General features: G+C 37.4%; 1 long non-coding RNA gene across 1 annotated transcript; it reads right to left on the bottom strand.

Moving 5' to 3' along the window:
* Positions 1-496: 496 nt before the first annotated feature.
* On the bottom strand, positions 497-25462 carry LOC134748373 (uncharacterized). The gene is made up of 2 exons (XR_010128405.1): positions 25395-25462; positions 497-616 (listed from the first exon to the last, which is right to left on the bottom strand). It is a non-coding gene; the product is annotated as an uncharacterized LOC134748373 (long non-coding RNA).
* Positions 25463-27942: the final 2480 nt, after the last annotated feature.

Below are 27942 nucleotides of genomic sequence, written 5' to 3'. Positions count from 1 at the left end.
GTATGGTTTTCATAGAGAAATAAGCCCTTTTGAAAAGACTCCTCAGTTGAGACGCTCGCGGCAAAACACACATTTTGAGCTCAGGCACACTGCTAAAGTTATTGTTGTTAGCATTTTTTATTATGACATTTAAAAATGCCCCAGAATATTCAGTTTCGTTACGTCTCGATTTATAGTAAGGATGTTTGTGTTTATGCATCACCATTTTCTGTTTTATTTTAATATAATTGAAATCGTATAGATACGTACAGTAAATAATATTAACTCTAGCGAAAACTAAGTCCTGCCAACATTTCTCTTTTTCTAAAATCGCAAGCATTTTTGTTCCTAAATTGTAGCGTTTTTAACGCGAACGTTTGTTTATTTGTTCGTGACGTCGTAGGCTTTGACCACGCTAACTTTGCACAAACTTGGCAGTAAAAATGTACCATATAAACTCCATACTAGACGTAGCACTTGGCATGAAAACTTAGTAGTCCGACTAGAAGAATCAGAATCTTTTTTTTTATATATACTACGTCGGTGGCAAACAAGCTTACGGCCCGCCTGATGTTAAGCAGTCTCCGTAGCCTATGTACGCCTGCAACTCCAGAGGAGTTACATGCGCGTTGCCGACCTTAACACTCCTCTCCCTCGAGCTCTGGCAACCTTACTCACCGGCAGGAACACAACACTATTAGTAGGGTCTAGTGTTATTTGGCTGCGGTTTTCTGTAAGGTGGAGGTACCTCCCCAGTTGGACTCTGCTCTAGATCTGGAATGACATCCGCTGTCCTGTGCCCTACCACACAAAGCGAGATGTCATTCACAGTGCCCATACCTCTCTTTTGGACGTAGTTTAAGGACATACCCGGGTCGGTCGATCTTGAAAGTAATCCAAAGAATTTTTCAATAAAACTGGCAAGCTCTCGTTTACAAACAGCTAACAGACCGCCGCCAGGCTTTACACAGTTTCTGCACATCACCGGGCCACTATTACTCTCAGCACCTGCGGGCACCAAGTCCTGACATTAATCTTCTTTTCTTGTCGTAGAAAAAATAACATGGCCGCCCCGAGTTTGGGGATTGGTACAAGTTGTAAGAAAGGTAGTGTAACAGAATAAGCGGCCAATTCCAACTTATATGTACACTAGCTTTTGCCCGCGACTTTGTCTGCTTGGACTTAGTAACAGCAGCTAAAGTAAGTATAGCGCCTGGATAAAGTCTTATGGAAATGATTCAATTTGAGCATGCACACAAATTATCAGGCAAGTCACTAATTATCTCATTCCACAACGCTTTTCACCCTCTTAAAGCAGTCCTTCTCGGGGACTCCAACTATCTCTATGCTAAATTTCAACTAAATCGGTTCAGCGGCTTAAGCGTGAAGAGGTAACACACAGACAGGCAGACAGACAATCGCATTTATAATACTAGTATGGATTGTGACATCAAAATGATGTCAGACGCGCGTGCATTTCGCTCGTACTTGTCCGTACGTGTATTGGCGCGAGCGAGTCGCACGGGCGATTGACATCTTTTAGATATCATTCTGATGTCAGTATACTATATAGGTAAGTAGAGGTAAACAGGCGGTTGATTATGTTTTTATTAAAATAAGTACTTTATAACGTGTTTTCATATTCTCTCAATATACTGCCACCCGTTAGCTATCAAACAAGCTGTCTTAAAATGTTTAGTTACCTCCCAGCCTCAGTTTTGTACCCAATTCTACCAACCTTACAATCTTCTGTCACTTGGACCACAATCCCCTAGTCCGAATCTTTTTCAAAAGGGAATTAATGGGGACTGATTGTGTGGGAGGCGCCACAGGTGTCTTAAATGGACTGGAGTGAACTGACCTTTTAAACTGAAAAGTCTTTAAGTTTCCTTTAATCCGATTGCGTTTTTTGCAACGAAATATGAGGTGACTAGACAAAAAAGAAAGGAGATATTTATAAGAAACCAGGGGCCTACTCAAGATGACGATCGTACATCGAAAAGCGCCATACGACAAGAAAAAATGTCGTAAAAAAGTCACGTGACTATTTCCATAGATTTTTCTATCACGATTGTTACCTGATACTAAGGACTGTTCTTTCTTTCTTTTCTTGATGAACTTGAGGGCGGTGTTGCCCGTAGCCAATGTCACGTAAAAGGGTAGGAACAAAATAAATGCTCTTAGAGCACGACGCTGTTCGGTGGTTGTTGTAATTGTCTCGTAAAACCGATAGCTGGATTTTACGAGAAGCACGTGGACTACCGGCCGTTGACTCCAAAATGGTGGTTAAACACGCTTTGAGATTAATTCTCCATTCACTGCACACTACCACATTAGATTATTGTATAATAAAGCTATCGATATTACACTTTAAACAATATTAATGAGCAAAAAACAAAGGAATTAATCACGAGGCTACTATCAAGATGGCGTTCGAACCGGAAGTCCCTAAGGACTGTTTTAAGTTTTGTTTTGATATAAGGGTTAGCCCAGTCTACTTGATAGTGACCTGGAGGTCAAAAAATGTCAAAATGTTATTTTGGGTCAGAATCTGACAAAATGACATTTTGGGTCAAAAATGCCATCATGGGTCAAAAAAAATGTCAAGTTGTCATTTTGGGTCAAAAAATTTCAAAATGTCATTTTGGGTCAGAATCTGTTAAAATGTCAATGAAGCTGGAGGTCCTGGGTTCGAGTTGTTGAAATGCCGGTTAGGGCATGTGTGTTTACCACAAATGATTGTTCCTGAATTGGATGTTTTCTTTGTATCCAATTAAGTATGTGTTTAAAGGGGCCCACTGATTACCAGTCCGCCGGACGATATCTGCCTGATATCGTCCGACGGCCACTGACTGATAACCAGTGGGCCCCTTAAGGATATTCATCGCCTCATATTTGTACTATGAGTAGCTTTGTTTAAGGTGAAGATAGGTCAATCTATAGTTATGGACAGGTTTAGAGGAACGCAAATAAAAAGGTTTTATTACCGGACAAAGTATAATTTATAATTAGTAATAAAACTTTTTTTTGCGTTCCTCTAAATTTGTCCATGAGTGTATTTATTATTATTTTTTATTAATGAGAAATCGCTACATCTTACTCGTATAGAACAAATTCTCACGCCACGTCTGTCTGTCTGTCTGAATCACTATTGATAGGTGAAAACCGCATGAAAATCCGTTCAGTAGTTTTCGAGTTTATTGCCAACATTTATTTGTTATATGAGGTGTGGTGTAGTGATCCACTTTTAAATCTAACAAATAGGGAATATTACGCGAAACTCTGCGCAGGGGGCGCCACTACCACAATCTGAGGGTCTATCACAAAACAAGAAAATCGAAATTTCGTTATCTCTGTCACTCTTGCATATTCGAGCGATAAAGAGGCAGATAGCGAAATTTCGGATTCGCGTTTCCCGGTAGGTTCTCTGCAAACAAACCGCCTTGGTGCATCAATGTCATATTTTATTATCTCTGGAAACTTGTCAAAAAACTGTTAAAGGCACAGTATGTATAAGTTACTCTATGGTTTACTAAACGGGCTAGTGGTGCACTCTGGTGGCAGAACATTGCAGTAATACCCCCTATTTACACTTAATCATTGTATGCAGTCTGTACACTACGAACAAGACGTAGCTCCAATATTCTGAATATTGTACTAAATTAACAGTAAACTTTATCAAAACAGTAAGTGAGATCTATTTATTTATTTCAGATATTGTTTTATGTTCATCATCATAATATGATGTTGATGATGATGATATACGTTGGGTTGGTATGAAGATTTTGTAATTAATTCATTGTATCTATGGATGATTCCTGTTTTGAACATAAAACATTATGTACCGAAACTTCCACAACGACCAATCATGTGCAGCTAGATCTCATCTAAAAACTCCCTGAGTCCTAAAACAGATCTAGAATGACGTTTAAATTTTAAGTGTGCTAAATGGAAGCCATATAGGTATATGAAAATATCATGATTGCGAAAGAGGTGGACTACATAAGTTTCATTTAGTAGATACGGTGAATCGATCTTTGAATATGGGTATGCTTAGTAAAGCAAATAATTTAAGTAATCACATAGATTTAAGCTAGTTATTAATTTCGTTTACGTAGTACCACTGTATATATCTTGTATGTAAATAAATTTGTAATCACATACTAATTATGAATTCAAAAATTACAATGACACAGCACAATTCCGATTTTGGTTGCGTTTTTGATTTTTGATAGGCAGTCTTGTACATTCTGAACTAATGCTGAGTCCCAATGGCAGCTTATTGGGTGTCATGTAATACGTTCTCCAGTTTGCGATCAAAGTAACTTACATACTGTTTTCGTAATAGTCGCTATGAGTTAAAGCAAATTGCCAGTCCATACATTAGAGCGTCCATGAATCAAAGTTAAACACCCTGTTTATAGCCAGCAGCGCTCAGCGCAGGTGATAACGCCTTAATTGCCGTTTTAAGAGGTAATTAGTTAATGTGTATAATTGCTTAATATACAGTTAGCATCTAGTTCCACCCTTTCCCCTCTAAATTGATATGTCAATTCTTGTGATTATGTTGCCGGGCGGACCACAGGCTCCCCAAGTGTGTCCCCAGTGTTAGACTCTCCAAAACGCTTCTCTTTTATGCCGAGAGTTAAACATTTCCAACTCCCGACTTTAAACTCAAACTCTAAATATTCTTTATTCAAAATATTATTTATTCAAATAGAGAATATTTTGAGTTTGAGTTTAAAGTCGGGAGTTAGAAATGTTTAACTCTCTTCTAAGTGCCGTTTATACCCGTAGCTGTTAAATGCAAACAAATGAATGTATTTATAACAGTAAACACATAAATTGAGTGCGGGCTCGTTATGATAATTTTGTGTTTAGTACGTGTTTGATTTGTTAAGCAGCAACAGTAGTTTAGAACTCATTTACAGCTTTTGTGATGTGCGACCACTTTGAAAACAAATGAAATTTTGGATTTAGGAATTTAAGTATTTTTTTACTGGTGCGTAGTTGTGCGTATAGTTAAAACTAGCTTTTGCTTTGCGCGGAATCAGTAACAGCGGCTAGAGTAAGTTTAGCGCCTGGAGAAAGTCTTATAGCAATCATTCAATTTGAGCATAATACAAATTACACAAGGCAACTCATTAATTATCTCAAAACCACTATGATTCAACCCCGCTTTTCACCCTCTTAAGAGATTATTTCCGGGATAAAAACTATCCTATGTCCTTCCTCGGGAATCAAACTATCTTTATACCAAATTTCAACTAAATCGGTTCAGCGGTTTAAGCGTGAAGACTCAGACTGTCTGATAGACACACTTTCGCGTTAATGATATTAGTATGGATTGTGACATTTGAATTCTACTGAACTCATAGACATAGTATAGTAGTTATAGACATGAAACCGAGCGACCAGGGGTCAAGAGAAAGACATATTCATGTATTGACAGGTTAATGTATGGCAGCATAATCCTTTTTCTCTTTCTCTCTTATAAATTTCGTTATTTCGCCATCGCCTCCCGCCTATGCTGCCATAACCCGACCATGAAAAAAAACCCGGTCGGTGATAAGGACAAAGCATGGCACTATTTTCTCTTTCCTCTTATAGGAATCGCAATAAGACTATCTTTCTCTATCAAAGAGTGTCAGGCCATTGACAGGTTAATGTATGGCAGCATAATCCTTTTTCTCTTTCACTCTTATAAATTTCGGTATTTCGCCATCGTCTCCTACCTATGCTGCCATAACCCGACCATGAAAAAAAACCCGGTCGGTGATAAGGACAAAGCATGGCACTATTTTTTCTTTCCTCTTATAGGAATCGCAATAAGACTATCTTTCTCTAACAAAGAGTGTCAGGCCCTTGTTTGGAGCCCAACAAAACAACAACAATCAAAGTCAATACATGAATATGTCTTTTGTCTTACCCCTGGTCGCTCGGATTCATGTTTATAACTACTATACTATGTCTATGGATTGGCATTATCTTTGCGTTTCATCTGTATATTCATCGTAAGCGTATTGCAGAGATCGCATTCGTGAAATCTGGACGCATCTTTTATTAGTAAAATCTTATAATGAATTTCAATCATTTATTTCTAATAACATGGTACAATTTTGGTTAGTAAATAGAAGGTGAGGACAGCATATTCTGCCAGCATGCATCGGCGTAGAAATATTTACATAAGAAGTATAAAAGAATGCATAATCATTATCATTTATCATTTAAAAAATTCTTGTACAGAGTAAAAACATTTTTGAAGGAACCACTAAAACATTTTATTTTTATAAAGTCCCCGTCACCTAGCATTATAAGGGTAAGGTGGACCTATAAATATCACAACAAGACAGTTTTATAACCTAATTCAAACAAACAGCTTGGCCGGCGAAATTAAAAGTTCCCTTATTTAACATAAATCAGGGAAATCTGATTAATGCTACGTGGGCGAATTAACGGTACACCGGCTGTATGAAAACTGTATTTATTGAATACCCTTTTTAGCCTGCGGGCGCAGCATGGTTTCATTTTTATCGCCTGTCACTATGCCCGCCACTTTCGCACTTACGTACTTGTTAGAACTTGACGGGCATGGTGACAAGCGATAAAAATGCGACCGTGCTACCGCCGCTGGTACCAGACCGTTCCGGTGCGTAAAATATTATCAGCGCGTGACGATAAGTAACTAGACAAAAGTTAGCGACCCGCTGATCCTAGTTGTTCGGAACTGTCAAATTTTTGTTCTAACTGACAGGCCGATATCGTCCGGCGGACTGATAGTCAGTTGGCCCCTTAAATAATGTTGTATCGCCATAGATTAAGAATGTAGAACTTATTATATAGGTAGGTACTATATCACCCCTGGCCTGTATCTGAATATCATATCATATCTGTATATTAAAACTGGTACCTACATTTTTGAGATCAGCGGTATTGATATTGATGTCACTACGAATCACTTTGATATAGGTATCAAAAGGCGAAACTTCATATTGAAATTCATACGTTGAAAAGATAAAACTTCGAACGAAATCATATCGAAGTTCACTTCTAGTGAAAAATCGTTTTAATGAAATTCCAGATTTTTATTGGTGGTAATCGTTTGGTACATTGGAAGATACCGTAAAATTTCCTTTTATATGTGTATTCGATTCATCATATTTCCCATGTTTTAATATTGGGAGTTTTTCATCGGAATCCACAAAAATAGAGTTTACTATATACCGGTGTTTCCTGTAACATGAGCAATAAATTAAACTGGAGGCTGTACGCCTCAAACTGACCAACATTTGTTCAGCAACATTTTAAATTTATGAAATTTTTAGATACCTTTTTCATACCATTTAAATATTATTTTCAATGTACGCTGTATCTGTGTGTTTGACGTTGCTTGTCACCCTTTAAACAACAAATTTTGCAATACATTGCGTCTTAGAATAAACTTGTTCAGAAACGTTCAATAAAATAAATTAATTAAAAAATTAAAAACACGACTGCGGAATTTTAAGCGAACTGAAAAACTAAAAATAATTTTGATGTTAGTTACATAACTTTATGAATTTAAATTGGAATATAAATGTACACTTACGGTCATTTACAGTAAATACAAAGGTTTATGCACATTTATGATGTGACTGTACCTGTGTATTTTATTTTGATTGCAGTCGGGGGACCTTGATGTAGTGCATTTTCCCATTCAAAAGGTCCCCCGACTGCAATCGAAATAAAATACACAGGTACAGTCACATCATAAATGTGCATAAACATTTGTATTTACTGTAAATGACCGTAAGTGTACATTTATATTCCAATTTAAATTCATAAAGTTATGTAACTAACATCAAATTTATTTTTAGCTTTTCAGTTCGCTTAAAATTCCGCAGTCGTGTTTTTAATTTTTTAATTAATTTATTTTATTTTATTCATTTTAGTGACAAAACGAACTAAAACTATGATTTATAAAAAAATCCAGGCAATTTTTAAATGTAGATATTAATTTTGACCTTTTAATTAGCTCAACGTTCCGGAATTGAAATACGGTCATCTTTTCTATGGGCAATATATTATGTTCACGGTTTGGGACATTTCACATCTTTATATTTACATAGGTACGGCTTTTAAGAAGTAGTACTTAGTAGTTTTGAATGTTTGAGGCTCAGGAGACTCATAAAGTCTCATAAATTCAATTTTTACTTAAAAAAGATTTTTATTAAATTATCTTTGACGCGACTTTGGCACGACCCACGCATGGCCTTCGGCAAAATAGCAGGTTGATAGAGTAAGACAAAGATAAGTCTGCAGCGATTTTGATTGTCCAGACTGTGCAATCATTATTTTAAATGGGAAATTTCTTTGAAATTATAACGTATAATTAACACTTGCACACTTGCACAAGCCGGCCCAAGACGTCCAAGAGAGACGCGCTTCTATGAAAGGCTTAAAGCAAAGCTGCGGGAAGTTAGTGCTGAAACACAAAACCATTGTACAAATATCGAAATGCGTAGGACTTATAACTATGCAAAGGCCGAAGGCCGAGCTCCACGACGTCCCACAGCTAGGTCTTTAAGCGCGCCTTCGTTATTAATTTAAGATACTAGGGGAAATTGCAGGAAGCGCGTACCTGTTGGACACTCCGGGCCTTCGGCCCTAGGTGGAGTGCGGCCTACGGCCCTCGCATTTAGATACTTGTACTATTGTTCTATGTCTGAATACTAAAGAAACGCGCGTCTTTCTCGGATTGTTCGGGCCTTCGGCTATGTGCGTAGGATAAATTACAGGAAGCTCGCACAGTCAAGTGGGTTAACTGGGGACAGGTGGGATAACATTACTAACTTACTTACTACTTGCTTGGTTGGCGCGATGACCCAAAATGAGTCTTGGCCTCCGACACAAGAGCAAGCTATTTTTGCCCTGTCCTGTGCGGATTCACGCCAGCTTTCACTGACGCCGAGCTATAACATTAGAGAAAGAAAAAATGTCCCAATTATAGTCCACTTTTACATTCTTTGAGTCATGTTTTAACAGTCTCAGGGTAGATTTTTTTATCTGATTCAATTAGAACATATTAATATTGTGTGTTACCGGTTATATCATATGTGGTATTTTCTATAAAAAAGGACCTTATTGTCGATGGCGCTTACGCCATTAAGCGCCATCGACAATAAGGTCCCTTTTCATAGAAAATGCCCCATATAAAAAAAATGTCTACAATAGTTACCCCATCTGTCTTCAACTCCTCAGTTACCCCACTTGACGGTACCTGTCGGACGCTCCATGCTTTCGGCTCTACGTGGAGCTCGGCTTTCTCATTTAGACAATTTTACTATTGTTGTGTTTGAGCACTACACTTGGTTTTCGGCCTTTGCAATTAAGATACTAGGGCGAAGTTGCGGAAAACGCGCACTCCGGGCCTCCGGCCCTACGCGGAATTCAGACTTCGGCCTATTATGAATTTAGACATTTGTACCTACTATCGTTCTGTGTCTGAACACCAAATTATTGAAGGCGCTCCTCTCTCGGACGCTTCGGGCCACACACAGTCGACTTCATGTCGCGAGCTTTCTACATGTTAAATCAACATACTCTCTCTCTCCCTCTTTCTCTCTCTTCTCTCCTGACCGATTTCGGCCACAGCGACTGCAAATTATGTCTAGGAGCGGGAACTGAGCTGGTCCGCCCGCTCGTGCGCCCTCATGTGACTGCAGTATCCAATTTTCGTCTGCAGTGCTCGTCCATACCGAGGTTTACAGTCATGAAAATTCGTATAGTACTAAAGCTAATATGAAATGGAGTTAGTAGGTACCTACCTACCTATGCGCGAGTTCAAACAAAATCTGTTTTTTTTTTCCTTTACAACCAGGTTAAATCAGTAGACAAGTACAAATTTATAAGCAATACGAATATCATCGTTTGATTTAAACGAGTTCACACAAATTTTAGATTTCAAATATTTCAATAGCGCGATTTTAAAATGTTTGTATAGTTTCAAAATTTATACTATACCATATTATATCTTTGTGTACTACGTATATTTTTATGATTAGCGGTAAAATTATTTTATTTAAGACGTCACTAAAAATAATATACCTATAGAAGGATTTAATTTCTTAACATATTTCAAAAATCCTTATTCTACCACAGTAAGAATCAACTGCATATGTTGCATATATATTTTGAATCGTCTCTCAAAGCTCTTCATTTTGATACCCCACTCGATAAGTTTGGATTTTTTTTTCCAAATGTCGCGCGATATTGTTTATTACGTCCGCCATGTTGTTTTTATAATGACGTCACATAGCCTATGTCACCCGGGATGACGTAAGGATTCCAATGATATATCATACATCTAAATCGGTTAAGGCATTCAGAAGTTATGGTGGAATAAAGAAACTCACATACATACAAACATGAACGCTGAAAACAATACACTCCTTTTTTGGGCAGTCGTGTAAAAATGGATTCATTTTTAATCCTTTTTCTTTAGCTTAATTTAATGTTTGCAATCAAAAACGCGCTTCATAAATTTTCTAAATAATTTTAATTTCATGTAACAAATAGTCTTATTATTAATTATAAACAAATTGCATATTTTTTAAATAAAATATTCATTGATATGTATAAATTCAATTATCATTCAAATCTATATGTTCAATATTTAACTACGGCAATTTTGTAATCAAAATTTTGACAGTTAGAGCTTTAAAAAACTTACCATCATGGAGACTGTATAAAGGAGCCAAATCTCTATGTATGAAAAGTGTCCATCAAAAAACAGTAATTAGGCGGCGCCACCATACACCGAAATACTACCAAAAACAACCTACGTAATTTGGTCGGGTTATTTGTTGCCTTATATGGTTCATGTTATACTCATGTCCCAGAGCCTAACTAGCGCCACCGGAGAGATTAGGAACTATTATTTAAAGCTTAACGCGGTCACTTTTACAACAATTCTGCCATAAGAGATTGCGATCCTTTCTATACCATCCATACTTACCATTCTCTCGATTCCTAACGACAATTCACTTTGCCACTTTTTGTATTTTTTGTAATTTGGAAAGTAAACCAGCGTTAATACTACAGTCCACTCTTATTTCACCACCTTAACAACACCTGAGACCAGCGAAGATTTTACAAACTTTAAAGTGTAATGAAAATCAAAACACAACTTATTTTTAAAAGTTGCTGAACATTAGGTTGGTCAGTTTGAGGAGTACAGCCTACAGCTTAATTAAATGCTCCTGTTACAGAAAACACCCGGTATATGTAATGTAGGTATTATTGGAAAATGCTCCTTTTTATAGACCATAATATATTAAGCACGGTGTAGACATACCTAATTTAAATCTTATATTCTACGATAATAACTTGGTACTTAAAAAATATAAATGACTATTACTCATGACTGATTTTGACTTGAGGATAACATCAAGTTTTTAGGGTTCCGTACCCAAAGGGTAAAAACGGGACCCTATTACTAAGACCGTTTGTCCGTCTGTCCGTCTGTCCGCCTGTCTGTCTGTCTGTCACCAGGCTGTATCTCATGAACCGTAATAGCTACACAGTTGAAATTTTCACAGATGATTTATTTCTATTGCTGCTATAACAACACATACTAAAAAAGTACGGAACCCTCGGTGCGCGAGTCCGACTTGTACTTGGCCGGTTTTTTTTAAAGTAAAACTTCTTTAGGCGCGACTAAGTAGAAGGTAACATATGGAGACGGAGCATACATGGTCGCGATCTCTGCAATGAGGGCTTTTTACCTGCATCTATGAATGAGGGACAGAGAAAGAAGAAGATGAAGAAGAGGGTAACTCGGATTTTTTTCTGACGGAAGTAACGCTCAGTAGTGACACGCGCAAAATATGACACACGTCAATGTGCCAACATAGCGATAAACATCATCGTCAAAGAAGTTTAACTTCAATCGCGAGTAAAGATTACACGTGTCACGCACACACTTTTTTTTATATGATAGGAGGCATATGAGTAGAAGCCATTACCGTCACCCATGGACTCCTGCACCACTAGATGGATTGCAAGTGCGATAGAAACTTGATTTATTATTTTTATGATATATGATGATATATATTATGATATATTGATAGGACGCAGTGAATCATGCGCGCACCAATAAAGATAAAGATCATATCAATATCACAACAAATTTGGAAATCTTAACACTGTTGTGCAAAGTTGGCCGGTATAAACGCACCTCTGAATTTGTTCAATTAAAACGAAATTCCTATCTACTTTCATAATTAAGCATTTGCTAAACACTTGAATTTTGCATACAACATGGAAAAGCAGCACAATTTCACTACATAATAAACGCTAAGCTAGCGCAGGTACAGCAGGCAGGCAAGCAGGTCCGAGAGAGTAGTTAAGTATTTAGTACTTAGCTTGGGCTAAGTTCTACGTAATGATACTATCTTAATATTTAATTCTGGCTTTTACTGGTGCGAGTTGCAGCACAAAGTATGGTTTGCATAAAAGATAAGGCATGTTTGCTGCGTTACTAGTCTTAATTATTTGATTACGAGGCCGTGGAAGACTTCCTGTCCTGATACTTGACTTTTCTGACAACCGTCCAAAATGACCTGAAAAACACAAATATTGACGCCGAAACGGCACAAAATTGTCCTGTACGGATATGATGGTCGTATTTGTCTACGTGACAGCATGATGAAATAGTAGATTGTTAACCAAGGGATGAAAGGCACTCATTTCTGCCGAGTTATTTTGGCGCTCGAACGCAGTGAAAGCGCCAATAGTCCAAGGCAGAAATGATGCCTTTCACCCGAGTTAAACACTCTACTTTTCATTTCGAATACGAGTAAAGTAAAATGCATGTGTTTTTTTAAAAACATGACTAAGTATACTATTTTATAGTATTTCTTAAGGGTACTTTCAATTAACAATTCAGGCAAAAGTACCGTTATTTATGGAATGGAGAGACAAATATCAGAATGGAAATTGTATAACAAATCCATTTAAACTCAAATTTAAATTGCGTATCATAAAAAAATTCAAAAAATCGTAATCGTAATGCTCTAGTGCAGACACGTATCGTTTTCTGCACACCTTTTAGAACAACAATGACCCTCTTTCAGAGCATCAGAAATGGAAAAAAATTGGCTGTTTCATACATTTTAGCTGGTTCATTTTCTATGGTAGGGTACATTTTTTTTTCGCGATTTCGTGTTTGGTCCCATAGTAAAAGTTGCTCAGTATAATCCCAAAACCACCCTGGCAACGGGATTGCACTAATTTTTTAGCCAGCCTGTATATAATTAATACTTGTTAATATTTCAGTAGCATGTACTAACAGCGCAGCCAAAGGCCAATCAATACCTATAAAATAATTCCCAAGTACAAAGGAACGTGCTATACTGAAACAGCAATTTCTTTAAGTAGGGTATCCAAGGTTAGGCAATAAAGACTGTTGCGCGGAACAATGTAACTTACAGGAGGATGGGATGAGCGGAGATGAAAATGATTTATCACTCACTGGATCTACCTATACAGTATAGTATTGATCAATTACACAAATACTCTTTATTTACATACAAGATATATACAGTGGTACTACGTAAACGAAATTAATAACTACCTTAAATCTAAAACAGGCCCTTGAGGCATTGTACCAAGGATGCTGGCGGCATTTCCTCGCTGTATCGCAATGCTGATACGTTGTGCGAAGAAGCCGCCAGCTCTTCGGTCACCAGTTACGTCAACCAGACGCTTCGCGATTTCTGCAAACAACTTGTGCGCGCTGGGACCCCATGGACCTAGAGTTTCAACTCCAAAGACCAATTACTTTATTTTTATTATTGGTTATACGTTATTACCACAATAAAACAGAATTAATTGATCCTAAATTTAATTGTGAGAAACAAGTATCTGTACCCAAACTTTCATAACATGTAACCTAATTACGGGCAGCTCGTATTTGGGTCATGTACATTTTACAGTATTCTTAAATCGTTCGCGTCTCTCAGTTCACGTCTTGGAACAATCACTACGGTAAAACGGGATGGCTTTAGGAAAATTTGGGGTTAAGTACTTTAATAGTTTAAAACTTTCGTTATAAATATATTAAAAAAAGGCGGTTATTAATATTTTGTTTGTCTTAATTTTCTGTTTAATAATGTTTGTATTTTTATGTCAATGTAAATTTTATTTGTGTCGTTGGCGTACGTGTCGCCATTATTTTTGGATTAAGCCAGGTCCCCACAGAAAACCAGCGCCACGGTTTGCCGCGGCACTATGCTGAGTGGGGATCCTTTTTGGCGTCCAAATGTTTTTTTGTCTGCATGCTTTTCTTTTTTATGTACTATGTTGTGGCGTCAAATAAATGTATTTTCTTTCTTTCTTTCTTCTTTCTTTCAAAATGGCCACAAAATTACCATTATTCATTATTTATTGATACTGTTCATGGAACTAGTTAGATTCCTTACTATTGATATTCACCTACTGTAAAAAATCCCGCATAAAAATATATTATGACTTAAAAGCTGAAAATTCAAAGTCGCCCCGACATTTCAAAGCCACCTCGTTTTACGGTACTAAGCGAAATGAACGCGCGAATGACAGCTAACTGATATGACTATAATGACTCCAATATCATAATATTCTAATATCAGTTTGATGTCAGTGCACATTCGAATTGGCCTGATAATCCCATGGCTGATAATGCCGTCCAATAGGGGATATTACTGCAATGCTCTGCAACCAGAGTGCAGCACTAGCCTTTTTAGTAAACCATAGAGTAACTTATATATACTGTACCTTTAACAGGTTTTTGACAAGTTTTCAGAGATAACAAAATATGACATTGATGCATCAAGCGGGTTGTTTGCTACCGGGAAACGCGAATCCGAAATTTTGCTATCTGCCTCTTTATCGCTCGAATATGCAAGAGTGACAAGATGTTAGATAACGAAATTTCGATTTGCTTGTTTCGCGATAGACCCTCAAATTGTAGTACCTACGCGTAATCCATACTAATATTATAAATGCGAAAGTCTGTCTGTCTGTCTGTCTGTATGTTCCCTCTTCACGCTTAAACCGCTGAATCGAATTTGATGAAATTTGGCATAGAGATAGGTTGAGTCCCTGAGAAGGACATAGGATAGTTTTTATCCCGAAAATCATCCCTTAAGAAAGCAAAAAGCGGGGTGGAATTGAGATAATTAATGAAGTGCCTGCTAATTTGTGTGCATAATAATACGCTCAAATTGAATGTTTGCTATGAGAATTTTTCCAGGCGCTACACTTACTTTAGCTGCTGTTACTAAGTTTACGCAGACGAAGTCGCGGGCAAAAGCTAGTATTCCCTATTTGGGAGCCCAACAAAACAACAATACTACAAAAAGAATTTGTCCCAGTCCACTCCACCACCTTACATAGTCTTGGCTGTAACATGTTACCTAGATAAGAGTTACGAGCTCAGGTATTTAGCAACTCCCAGGATTCCTTTGGAGTGGTCTGTGTTGGGGATTGTTATTCTAGTGGTCTGTGTGGAAATTAATTTGATACTGAATGTTAATATATTTTTCCTTTTTTATTCTGGGACGTACCACATTATTACAATCTATAAATTGTATATACAGATGTCAATCACAATGAAAAAATCAACGATGATCAACTCTGGTCAACGTGGGACTCGAACCCACATCCTTGGATTGCCGGTCCAATGCGTTACCAATTGCGCCAGCTGACCATCCGTCAATCGACGCGAATTTAATCATTGCAACTGTGACGACGTCACTAGCGACATCTGCATATTAAGGTTCACAACCTTGACCACCTCTGACTTACCTCCCGACCACACAACATGGTTGTATTAAGCCGGCGCGATCTTCTGCATCTGTATATACAATTTATAATTTGATACTGATTTTCTGGAGCTTTTATGGAAATTAGACAGTGATATACATGCAGGTAGTTCGCGGCATTTGGGTTTGACGTTTCTCTTCTGACAGACTAGTGATGTAACCGTGTTTTTAAAAGTAAGTTCGAATAAGTTACAAGTCGAACAAAGGAAACCAATTAGAAAAAATCAATCGCGCAATCCAACGCGGCAACGCAGCTGGGGTGATGGGCACCTTTGCGTCGGGGATAGCCCGGGACGGGTTTCAGTAGGTTTTTAGTTTATATTTAAATTTAGGTTTAGTGATTAAGTTTAGTTTTTAATTAGTTTTACTATTACCTATGTATATTTTGTGAAATAAAGTTTTATTTTAATATTAGAATAAATATTTTCAATCATTTAATGACATTTGTGATATATTGATATATGTTCTAAATTATTACAAGTTACATTTTCTATCTGTGAAAATCGACGTGACGTCAGAAGTAGCGGATATGTTAGATGAAATTAAATGTCCATTACTGTCAGAAACGTTTCTTGTCAATTATGTCAATCAATCAATCAATCAATCAATCTACGGAGTCACTGGTACCTTCCTTGATACAATAACATCATTTTTAGATGAGCGGAAATAATGTATGTACGTACTTAACTCTAAGTCTGACATGGAATCTATAGGTGACTGCGCCGTGCCTCAGGGGTCTGTGTGTGGAAATAGCATATTCTTGGTCCTGGTTAATGACATCACGACAGCTTGCCAGGGCCAAGAATATGTTATGTTTGCCGACGACACCTGTGTTATTGTCCATGCAGATGATTACGATAGCCTAAAATCAAAGATCTGTCACGTCATTAATCAACTGGTCGAATGGTTTTCCGCCAATGGCATGCTTCTAAACCTAGAAAAAACAAATATTGTCCACTTCCAGTTAAAAAAGTCAAATAAGCCCAATCTAGATATTATATTAAATAACACCCCAATTCCTCAAGTCGAAACGGCTAAGTACCCAGGCTTCCATATTGACGCCGGCCTAAAGTGGGCCCCACACATACAGGCGACTTGTGACAAATTGGCCGCAGCGTGTTTCGCACTGTCCAGGATAGCACCCAGTTTATCTATAGAGAATATCAAAGCTGCTTACTATGGATATTTCCATTCGATTCTTATGCAAGGTGTAGATCTCTGGTGCACAGCGGCGGATCGCGACAGTGTTTAAAATGCAGAAACGAGCCCTGCGTATAATTGACGGAAAACCATTTGACCATCCTGCTCAGTCCTTGTTTAAAAAACATAAAATCTTAACGTTACCGTCTATATACATATTGACTGTGTGCATGTATGTAAGGTCAAATATACATAATTATAAATATAGCGCTAAAATTTGTGACACCTCGACGCGAAGGCGACCACGGTTGCAAATCCCAAAGCATCGACTCGCTAAGTCTCGACAATCGCTCGACGTCATGGGACCGATTGCCTACAACTCCGTACCTAATGTCATTAAAGACTCGACTAGCGATGCGATATTCAAAAAGAAACTTAAATTATTTCTTATAGATCAGGCATACTATCGTATTGCTGACTTTACGAGTGCGCCGGTAAGTGATTGACCCAGCACCGTTCGAAAACAGGTTCTAGTACCTACCTACCTACTAATAATGTTACTTGTTTGTTACTTATATCTAATGATAAGGTTTTAATTAAGTACTCAATAGTGTTTATGACGTGTAAAATGTACTGTTTATATTTACCAATAAAGCCTGTATTTCTGTATTTCTGTAATCAATCAATGTTTTTATTTGTTAAACATAGGTACATAGGTATTACAATAAGTACTTAGAATCACTATGTCTTACCAGCACTAGGTATACAAATTTGTTTGTGTTGGTGTAATGTAATTTTCAAAAGTTGAAATATGTCACAGCTAAGATAATATGTGAGATGTCTCATCACTAGTGCTACCTAAATGCCAGGAGCCGCCGATGTCTATGGCACTGAAGAATGCAATGTTATTTTATACAAAGAAAATAGGGCAAGTAAAAGTTTTGTATAAGGTAAGGTAGGGCAAGACGAACATAGTTTATTTTACTCGGGCCAAGATAAACAGTATGCGGATTCTATTAAAGTGTTTGTCTTACGTTAGGTACCTATGTAAAACTTCCACTCGCTCTAATTTCTATGTTTTACCATTTCTAGTAACGAAACTACCATAGAAATAAATGAAGACGTGAGTGGATGAACATTGTAACATTTGTTTTCAGATTTTGATTTTTTTCTATAAATGAAAATTTAAATGTATAATGAATAGTTTTACATTTTCGGATTTCATGTTTTTAAGCCATAAAAGCCTAAAACGCAATTGATGAACATGGTATGTTATTATTACGAGCCTATTGTGTCCCACTGCTGGGCAAAGGCCTCCCCCCTCTTCTTCCACTCCTCCCGGTTTTGATTTCTATAAATGAAAATTTAAATGTATAATGAATAGTTTTACATTTTCGGATTTCATGTTTTTAAGCCATAAAAGCCTAAAACGCAATTGATGAACATGGTATGTTATTATTATGAGCCTATTGTGTCCCACTGCTGGGCAAAGGCCTCCCCCCTCTTCTTCCACTCCTCCCGGTTTTGAGCTACATCTGGCCAGTCGCTCAAAAAGGAGTCCAAGTTATCCCGCCATCGCCGACGAGATCTGCCGGATCCCCGGTTTGACTCATGGGGCACCCACTCTGTGGTTATTTTGGCCCACATGTCATTCGGCATGCGGCAGACATGACCAGCCCAGTCCCACTTTAACTTGTCCGCTTTCCGAGCTACATCTATTATTTGGGTTATAGAGCGCAGCGTGGTGTTCCGGATGCGATCCCCGAGTTTCACACCTAATATGCTGCGCTCCATACCTCTCTGACAAACCCCGAGTTTGGACTTCTGAGCTTCTGTACATAAAAAAAATCAAATTCTCCATGGAACGTGCTATGTGCGCAGATAGCATGTTCTTCCATGATCGATATCGTAATATTAAACTTTTTTTAACATGGAACAAGATGTTTAGTGCATTATTCGTGCACCTTTATTCGTGTTGTGTATGTGTGTGTGTAAATGTTCATGACTTTCATATCATTTCAAAATGTGGTTTTAAAATGAAGCGTAGCTTCGATTACCTATGGCGGAGGCTGGGTTAGTGTAGCTCTTCAATGTACAAATAAAGAAAAAACCGGCCAAGTGCGAGTCGGACTCGCGCACGAAGGGTTCCGTACCATTACGCAAAAAAAGACGGCAATGAAAATCACGTTTGTTGTAAGGGAGCCCCACTTAAATATTTATTTTATTGTTTTTAGTATTTGTTATTATAGCGGCAACAGAAATACATCATCTGTGAAAATTTCAACTATCTAGTTGTCACGGTTCATGAGATACAGCCTGGAAGCCTGGAGCCTAAAAATTTCGGTACGGAACCCTAAAAATAACAGCAGCATATAAAAGACATAACCCCTTGTAACTCAGTAATCCGCTACAGCCTCCTCGGCCTAATTGACTTTATAATTACTTAAAAAAAATTAACGGCCTTTAACTTAAGTTATAAATAACGGGAAAAATTATCCTTGAGGGATTCCCGCTATTGTTTGTTGAACTAATACAATGTATAAAATTAAATAATTTGAATTAATGTTAGATGTTGGAATATTTTTTATTCGAAATCGCAGCTCCCCAAAGGATGAGCAGGTAAATAGAATATTAACATATTAACAGATCTGGAAGCCAATTCTGATTCACCGTTTTGTTGCGGTTTTGATCTTGTTTCGCTTCGACCTTGACGATATCTCAGGCTCCAGGCTGATTGGTGCGAGTGAAATGCACAGTGGGTGTTGTCAAGGTTGTATCAAAGCAATATCAAAACCGTCACAAATTGATATATATTTACTTCTAAGCTGATCTTAAATTTTCAGAGCCTATTTTAAATTTAACGTTCTAGTCAGTGATACCTCACAAATATGGGGCATTTTCTATGAGAAGGGACCTTATTGTCGACGGGCTTACGCCGCACAGCTTATCGTATTTATATCGGAGTATCGTTAATAATGGCGTAAGCGCCATCGACAATAAGGTCCCTTTTTATAGAAAATACCACATATATTGGCCCCGACGGAAGATAAGCGCTAGCCCAGTCAGGTTAGACCATGCTGAGTCGGGACCATTTCGTGGCTTTTATTATTTATATTGTGTTACCTACGTGTTGTTTTCTTCTTTTTTTTGCCATGAATAAACGCTATCTATTGTGCGAGCGTAATCAATCAATCTTTAAGGGGCTCACTGACTATCAGTCCGCCGGACGATATCGGCCTGTCGGTTGTTCGGAACTGTCAAATTTTTGTTCTAACTGACAGGCCGATATCGTCCGGCGGACTGATAGTCAGTGGGCCCCTTTAGTAATCATTTCTTTTTCGCGTTTTATTTGATTATTTATTTTCAACATTTTTTATTTTACACGCGTCATTTTGTATAGCATATTTTGTATAGATAATTAAACAATAAATAGTTTAGCTTACAAAGTGGAGAAAGGCAAGTAGGAAAGCGGACCCTGGCAAAGGCCGGAATAACGCTATGTAGAAGAAGTAGTTCAGCTTAGTTATAGTCGGTATTTTTTTGTATTGTATTATTGGTTTTCTAAAAATTTGCTTTTGGTTTATAAACATGATTTATTAATGTAAATTAAATTAAAACATAAAAAAATGATTTTTTTACTTAAAACAGCACAATTTCCCAATAAGATAAATTAGTTACATCAGTGCGTACTTTTTAAATAAGTAAGTATATTCGCAGCTGATTCGCAGTGTCTTCCGTATAACCAAAGATAGATATAACTCCGTAATAGATGGATACAGTCTAAGGAAAAAACGTGCCTCGAAAATCACGAAAATTTGATTCTCGATCAGATGGCGCCACTAGTTTTGGCCTACTCTCGTATAGAGGGCGTTGACTGTTTCGTTTGTTATTTATAATTTTAACGCATACCAGTTAAAGAACATGGGTCAAAATCATATAAAAATAATTAATGCAAATAAAAAAAACATTTATCCATCATTAAATTCATTTTAACGTATTTTTATAAATCTTCATTTTTAGTTTTAAAGTATGTCGATAGATGGCAGTGAATTTACAGTGGTTACAAAATTTACTATGACAGTACCGCTCTATCTTATTATATCCTCATTGGTATAACGTATTTCAAGAACCCTCCTTAACGAGTAAGTGCCTCACAGTCAGAGCTTCTTAAAAAAAGAATCCCTATTCTCCGCATAAACCAAAGACACATTTCAGCGAGGGTATAAATCGCCCGCGGGCTATATTAAATATTCGTTAAGAACACCCCGAATTTCAATGTGCCATTAATAATAATATTGGATACATTCGCGGTTGCGCCTACATTTTACCTCAGGTTTTGATCAGGTACATATGCGAACGATTTAACTCAATTTCTGTAGATTTTTTTCTTACATTAATGTCCACTTTACATAACAATACTGATATTTGACTAATATAAAATATTCAGTCCTTTATTGTTTCTACAGATTCACCACTCAATCGAAATATCAACTTCTTATAATCAAAGAGTAATAATAAAGAGCGTTTGCTGTAGAAGGGGGATTTCAGAATAAATTATACCATTTACAAGTGTTCCCAGTTTTTTATACAAATTTTGGGTGTCAGTTTTGTAATGGTCTATAAAAATGTATATGAAAATGCGTTACAAAACTGTAATTTTTTTGGGGTAACATTTTTTTTAAATCGATAGTCCTCGTGATTCTGAGTAGGAATAACCCAAAAGTTGATGGATTTTCGAAAAAAGTAAATGGTACACTTTTAAGTGAAAATGTCCAGAAACAGTGTCTGGTGTCTGCCTTGGTGCCGGTTTTAAGCACTGACTTTTTCAAAAATTAAAATTTCACAAAAAATTCATTTGTGCGCCCGCTCCGTCCACCCGCGCCAGCCTAGCGGACGCCTAAGAACAAATTCTTTACACCCGCGAACATTCGCCGCTCGCCGCGGCGCGAGCCAGATATTAAGTGGCCATAAATCTTGAAGATGATTCCCGCTTCACTTTACCGTTTTACATCTACGCAGTGCGTTCGTAATTACGTCTGTTATTTATTGCAACTGACTGATATAATGTTCGCGGGTAGCTTGAAATAGAGTACCGTAAAATGGGGTGAGTAGGAGCAACTGACATTCAAACCTCGATAACATTTTATTTTTACATATGCAAACTGAATGGTGTATATAATAAGTGTTCTGGACGTTTGTATTTTAGTTTTTATTTTATTTTGGGTAGTTCCATTTCATAACTTTGACGATAAACAGGAAAAACCACCTCACCCCGTAGTCCTTCGTAATTGTGAGATGGATTTTGGAAGATTGTTGGATCGATTTTTTTAAATATGAGTATTACTATAGCTCCATTTTAAATTGGAATAAATTATTTTTGTAGCAGTAGCCCTAAAAACCCATCTCACCCCCCTTTCAAACCATCTCTCCCCATTCATAACCCAACTCTCCCCGCGAACCCTACTAACCCCATTTTACGGAACCAGAATGGAACCCGAATTTTTTTTAGTGTTTCTAATGGGTTAACACTAATCTAATGGGTTAATGGGTAAACCCGATTTTGTACTCTTCATTTCTAGGCATTATAATATAATTTTCCCCTCACTAGCTCGGAAAGCCGTCTTTTATCCTTTAAAACAAGCGGGGAAAAACGCATTTTATCCACTAGTGGGGAAAGTAATTTGACCTTGGATGGAGCGTGTTTAAGTCGCTTTTGAGAGATAACAAAACGTAAAACTCATAATAATGGTTCGTTCAATATTAATTATCATTAAATAAATGGTTTGAGAATTTAATAAACAATACCAAATTTAGCTTTATTTAATGATTTTAAGTCATAAACCTTAAATTCCATAAGAAACATTTGTCTTTTTTAAATAATGTTGAATGTAATTCTGAACGCACAAGTTGAGTCGATGCAATTTCAAAACGCATCGTCAGAAATGTCAACATTGTCAACAAAAAATTTCTCACCGACTCCGACACGTAAAAATACATAACTTCCAGAGATTTTTGTTATAATATCGTACTATCGTAAAAAATGAGTGATTCCAGTGATGAAGATGATCTAACGCCTGTGGATGTTGCACTTTCCTCGCTATAGTTAGGGGAAAAGTTTTGTGTTACACACGGGTGCAAATGTATTTTACTTCTCGTGTATTGAAACACTCGTAGGCTCAGGATTCTATTTTAGAACCACTCGCTTCGCTCGTGGTTCAACTATAGAATCCTTTCGCTTGCTCATGTTTCAATTCCACACTCGCGGGTAAAATACAACTTTGCACCCTTGTATAACAAATAACTATTGTAGCCGTTTCTGTTTAATACAAAGCTAATTTAGTAAGAAGTTAGTGCCTTGTTATGAATATTTATTGTATTGCATATTTTTTTTTTTTTTTTTTATACCACGTCGGTGGCAATCAAGCATACGGCCCGCCTGATGGTAAGCAGTTACCGTAGCCTATGAACGCCTGCAACACCAGAGATATTGCACGCGCGTTGCCGACCCTTTAAAAACCTGTACACTCCTTTTTTGAAGAACCCCATACTGTAGCCCCTCGGGAAAACCTCGGCAGGGAGCTCATTCCACAGCCGAAGCGTATTAAGCGTATATTATGATGTCCCTGCATCAGAACAACTAAAGTTATTATAATAATAATAAGGAAACATAACATCGTCTCGTAGTTTGTCCCCAAGTCGCATACGACAGACATATTATATTAATAGACGCCACATAAGAACCGAGTGTGTCAACGTGTTAACTGGGTGACAACGACGAAGTCGCCCTTTTTCTTGTATAGACACATTCATAGATCTACAAAAAGTTCCTTTTGGACGTTTTCTATCAAAATTATAAATTAAAAAATAGAGTTGAAAAAGTACCGAATTAGGATGATTTATATTTACATTTTACTAAATCAAATCAAAATCGTCGATTTTGAACAAAGCCTATATAAACGTAATAACTAACGCCGCGATTCGGGAAATGAATTAAAGATTCACTAGATATGAAATAGTAAAGATATGTGACGTCCCACGGGTAAAGGTACCTTATGGCGGTTGGTGCTTACGCTATTATTAACGCCGCTCCAATTAATATTGGATGGCGCTTACGTCGCAATAATTTGCGACGCTATGCGTCTTAAGCGCCAGCCGCCATAATCACGCCGCTCTTTTTCGTATCTCGAATCGCGCCGTAAGGCTTTTATCATACAGATTTGACGAAATAGAAATTGCTAATACCCATTTATTTCATGATCTCCACAGGAAAAGCGGAAAACCTTAACTTACTTAAAAGTTTTTAACCCATTTGCGTGGTCTAGTCAATTATGTGTCAAACACGACGTAATACAAGACGTCCCGCATCAAACTGGCTAAGAGCAACTAAGCACTCACCGAGTTGCCACAGAGCCAGAACAGAGAGCCCATTTACAAAACTTTAACATGATGTCTAAATAAGTGGCTATAATAGGGAATATTACGCTTAACTCTGCGTAGGGGACGCCACTACCACAATCTGAGGGTCTATCGTGAAACAAGAAATTCGAAATTTCGTTATCTAACATCTCTGTCCGAAATTTCGGATTCGCGTTTCCCGGTAGGTCCTCTGTAAACAACTCTCCTTGATGCATCAATGTCATATTTTATTATTTCTAAAAACTTGTTAATGGTGCAGTATGTATAAGTTACTCTATGGTTTACTAAAAAGGCTAGTGCTGCACTCTGGTGGCAGAACAGGCTACGGAGACTGCTTAACATCAGGCGGTCCGTATGCTTGTTTGCCACCAACGTAGTATTAAAAAAAATGTAAACCAGCATATTCGGAGATACCACCAAAGCCTTATGGAATTAAACTCGTAGCAGACTACGACCTCTACGCCGTAGCCGTATCTACGCCGTAGATGGTACGTTATTCGGATTCAATGGGAATTAACCGCTTTAATAAGGTCTTACCGCAATGAAACTTTAACTGCACTTACGTCATTCTTGATACTAGACACAAATAGCAACAATAACGCGACGCGTTATTCTTAGAATTTAATCTCAGTGTGTTACCTGGAGGCTCATTCGACTTCATCCAACAACAGTTAGTGATATGTACTCACACATCATTTATTAATAAACGAGTTTTCATCCGGGAGGCGATGACTGACGAAATATGCGCCTGGCTCACGGTCTACAAGTAATGCAGAAGAATTATAAAAAAAGATCCAATATAATCGAAGTTATAGTTCTCCCCTAATTTTCATTGTCCTATTGACTGTTTTTTTTTTTAGACTACGTCGGTGGCAATCAAGCATACGGCCCGCCTGGTGGTAAGCAGTTACCGTAGCCTATGGACGCCTGCAACACCGGAGATATTACACTGTAATATCTCCATTACACGCGCGTTGCCGACCCTAACACTTCTCTCCCTCGTTGAGCTCTGGCAACCTTACTTACCGGCAGGAACACAACACTATGAGTAGGGTCTAGTGTTATTTGGCTGCGGTTTTCTGTAAGGTGGACAAAAGGAAGGAAGGAGGTGGTGGTGTTGGTGGTAAGGTGGTGGTGGTGGCAGGTGGAGGGGTGGAGGTGCTATTATTTATATTGCACACAACTGTATATGTCACGCGCGTAATAATGATCACAAGATACGAGAGAGAATACGAGACAAGTTATCGAAAAAGCTAGTAGAATCGCGCCCCTGTCGTGACTTGCTTGGAATAACCGTAATAAAACATTAGGTTCGTGCATACAAAATAATATATCGTGCAAGCTTTGCATTATTGCACATTTATATTGCTAGTTTTTATATTAACGTCTTTATTTAAAATGCAAACACTGTCACACTTTATGATTTACTTTTGAATTTCACAAAATAAATCTACCCCTAAAATACCTACTTCACTTTAGAGTCCCCGGCAAGCTCGGATCTCCATACAAACGTAGTTCCGCTCTCATTATAAAACGAGTAGCTAGTTTGCTCTGAAACTTTGTACTTACAATAGGATAAAGTATATCTATGTCTGTAATTATTTTAATGTAGCTTCTGATACCATAGTTAAAAAAATACACCGAATTTAAGTTGTTTATACAAAACTTGTTTTTGGTCTATTTCGTTTGTTTTATAATCTGTAGGCCGAGCACATGATTGGCGCGACAGTATCTCGCCGCGAGATAGACTACCCGTCTTTTACTAACTGTATGAATTAAAGGGGGACGGGTAGTCTATGTCGCGGCGAGATACCCTCGCGCCAATCATGTGCTAGCCCGGCTGGAGCTAATTAATAAATTAATAAATAATAAATAAACTAATTAACTAATAAACTAATTCGCATTCTTGGAAACTTTCCAACGGCACATCAGTATTTAGGATAGAAACAGATGGATGTTTTATCCCGTCTTTATCAAACAAACTTCTCACAGAAGATAATTACAATTTATTATTCTTACTAGTCTCGGTCGAAAAAGGACGTAGTTAAAGGAAATCTATATGGATATTGTGATTTAGCTTTGTTAGTATAATTGTACAGAATTGAAACCCAGCCGAGCATCGTTTATTATAATTATCAGAAATCATACTTATAGGGGGCAGCATACGAGCCGTCAAATTTTTGGCGCGAGGCGTAAATGTGAAGTTTATGCTTCCAATGTAGCCCACAAGATGGCAGATTAGAACCTACTATGCCAAGGGCCTGACACTCTTTGATAGAGAAAGATAGTCTAATTGCGATTCCTATAAAAGGAAAGAGAAAATCACTCAACTCACACAAATCGCATAGACACTTACATACATACATACACACGAACATTCATAAGACTTAGGTATAGGCTAATTTTAATTAAGTAATTTGATTGTTATTTGTATTTAAGCTTTCCCTTATTTATTTTTTACATTGTGTTTACTAGTCCATCTACTGGGCCTTACTGAAAATCAGCGTCGCGGAGTGTGCCATGTTGGCTCACACCGTGACACCAAGCTGAGTAAGGACCATTTAGCGCAACCTCATTCTGTTTAATTATTTCTAGTTTTAGTCTTGTTATGTTGTGCTAATAAATGCTTTTTCTTTCTTTCTTTCTTTCAAAATAGTGTCATGTTTTGTCCTTATCACCGACCTGGTGGCATCATAGGTAGGAGGCGATGGCGAAATACCGAAATCAATGAGGATATAATAAGATAGAGCGGTACTGTCATAGTAAATTTTGTAACCACTGTAAATTCACTGCCATCTATCGACATACTTTAAAACTAAAAATAAAGATTTATAAAAATACGTTAAAATTTATTTAAATATGGATAAATTATTTTTTTATTTGCATTAATTATTTTTATATGATTTTGACCCATGTTCTTTCACTGATATGCGTTAAAATTATAAATAACAAACGAAACCGTCAACGCCCTCTATACGAAAGTAGGCCAAAACTAGTGGCGCCATCTGATCGAGAATAAAATTTTCGTGATTTTCGAGGCACGTGTTTTCCTTAGACTGTATCCATCTATTACGGAGTTATATCTATCTTTGACCGATATTTATAAGAGTGAAAGAGAAAAAAACCTATGCTGCCCAAATTGTATATGAATATTCGTTCTCTTACCCCCGGTCGCTCGGTGGCGCGTCTATAACTACTTGTATATACGAAATCTTACATTCATGAACGTTAGATGGTAGCACCTGATATGGCAATGTACATGTTTATGTTTCTACAAGATGGCGGCCCTTCAACGCGCACGATTCCTGTAGCGATATTTGCTATGTTATGTTATGTTACGTAAATGTTTATGCTAAGTTTCTTTAAATTTAAGCATATCGTAAAATGAGATCGTCAGGCGTATTCTGATTTTAATAAAAAGTTATGAATCTGGATAACTATGGATCTGATCTGTAAGTGTCAAAAGTGATATTTCTTCAACCAAAAACGTCACTTTTGACACTGACAGATCCATCCATAACTAAGTCAAATCCAAGGGCCTGACACTCTTTGATAGAGAAAGATA

The sequence above is a fragment of the Cydia strobilella genome, chromosome 16 (assembly GCF_947568885.1).
Source record: "Cydia strobilella chromosome 16, ilCydStro3.1, whole genome shotgun sequence".
NCBI lineage: Eukaryota > Metazoa > Arthropoda > Insecta > Lepidoptera > Tortricidae > Cydia > Cydia strobilella.
This window is presented reverse-complemented; position numbering and strand designations above follow the sequence as displayed.